The sequence below is a fragment of the Dermacentor albipictus genome, chromosome 1 (assembly GCF_038994185.2).
Source record: "Dermacentor albipictus isolate Rhodes 1998 colony chromosome 1, USDA_Dalb.pri_finalv2, whole genome shotgun sequence".
Classification (NCBI taxonomy): Eukaryota; Metazoa; Arthropoda; class Arachnida; order Ixodida; family Ixodidae; genus Dermacentor; species Dermacentor albipictus.
In genome coordinates, this window is record NC_091821.1 from 454,843,801 (window position 1) to 454,845,898 (window position 2,098).

Here is a 2,098-nt window from a genome sequence, read left to right on the forward strand (position 1 = left end):
TGAGACACGAGCAACCGCCGAGGCCGCGAGGTGAAAGCCGGAACTGAAACGCGATTTTGAATACCACGTATCGCTTGTCTTTTCTTGAAGACAATGTGTTCTTTGGCGAGTTACCACCACTTTTCCGCATCAGTTATGTTCCCTTCCATCCTGTTTACAGCGTCTTTCGTCGGCCGATCCCGGAGATAGCGCGGTCTAAGAAAAGTGCTACTGGGGTCACTGGATGGGTGCCAAAGGGTATGTTTGCCCCTGGAGTTGCTAGGTGTGTATAACTGAGTATGCGCAACTGCGCCCTCTGGATATATGATGACTATAGTGATGGTGATGATCGTGACGATGACTGTCATGGTGTTAATAACGATGATAATGACGAACATGAAAATTGTCATGATGATCATACCCGATGACACCAATTTGGAAGGCGATTCAATCTTTGACGTCCATCAAACATTGTCGCTCCAGCGAGGTTCTCACAATAAGTAACAATATTCATTAATGCAATCCAGCATGTGCCACTCTGTATGTGCCAGTCTTCAATGAATCTATTTGGTACCCGCTTGTGTCACTGGGTGTGTGCCAGTAGGTGCGAGCCCCTCTTCAGTGAATGTCTTTGACGCCAACTTGGGTAACTAAGTAACTGCCACTGGGAACGTGCCTCTCTACATCGGTGACAAAAAGCTCTTAAATGCATCCGATGTTGAGCGGAATCGAGCCTACGTCCTTAAGCTTTCTCAAGGACGAAATCGTGGGTGATTTCAGCACGTGTACCCCTTGGCCATACTACGCGAACTTAGCAGTATAAACTGCGGGGAGCGAATCTACCGCTATATATATGCGCAGCTTCCTCGCGAAGCGCACTGCGACGCTCCAATTAGGCAGCGAACAATCTGGTCAAATAAGTTTAGGAAGCACTGGCACGTCCCAAGGGGCAGTACTTTCCCCCTTTCTCTTCAGTTTGGCTATGCGACCTTTAGCTTTCACTCTCAAGAAGATTCCTGACCTCCGATTCACACTGTACGCGGACGATATTACGCTGTGGATGACGGGAGTTTCTGACGGGCACATCCAAGACACCGTCCAAGCAGCAATTGATCAGGTCGAACAAGTAGGTCACGAATTGAATCTCAGGTGCTCCTCTACCAAATCACAGCTTCTCCTTCTGTCCCTCACGAGACGCTTCAGGACTCTCTCCCCCCCCCCCTCGAATATACAACTCACGATTGAAGGGGACCCTATACCCCAGGTAGACAGGATAAGCGTCCTAGAATTACATCTCCAACGCTACCGAGCAAATCAGCATACCTTGCAAGCACTACAAACAACGGTAGATAATACGCTCCGCCTCATAGAGAGGATCTCCAACAAACACTGAGGGCTTCGAGAGAAGGAGCTAATTCAGCTAATCAAGGCTTTTGTCTTAAGCAAAATCACCTCCGCACTACCATATCTCTCAATCTCTAGGCAGGAAGAAGATACTGTGAATTACTTGATCCGCAAGATACACAAAGCCGCTATTGGTGTTCCAATTAGAGCATCCACACAAAGGTAATGACCGCGGTTATACTAAATACCCTTCAAGAATTAACCGAAGCACATCTATCAACGCAATGCCACAGATTTACCACCACTGAAGCTGGGCGTGAAATTCTGAGACAACTTCATCATGCTCCATCATTCAACGAGAGCAAGCGACATCAACTTCCTCGGAACATACACGGCCAATACCACATCCAGCCCCTAGCCAGAAACACGTATCCCGAATTACACGTCAAACGCCGCAAACTTCGAGCCAAGGCGCTACAACACAGCTATGTACAGGCTGTAGGAGTCTGCTATAGGTGGACGCTGCAGCCTACACCAATAGACATCGTTATGATCTAGCGGTTGCAGACAAGCAGGGCAACACTGCTTGTTCAGCATCAGTCAAGACCACCTCGGCTATCCAGAACTTCAGTAACGGCTACATTAACGACCTCGCGCACTCTCTACTTGTCGCTCACCCACCAGAAAACGACATCGCTCTAGTCTGGACTCCAGCAGATCAAGGACTCCAAGGCAACGAAATGGCTCATGCCACTTCTCGAGGATTCACGGACCG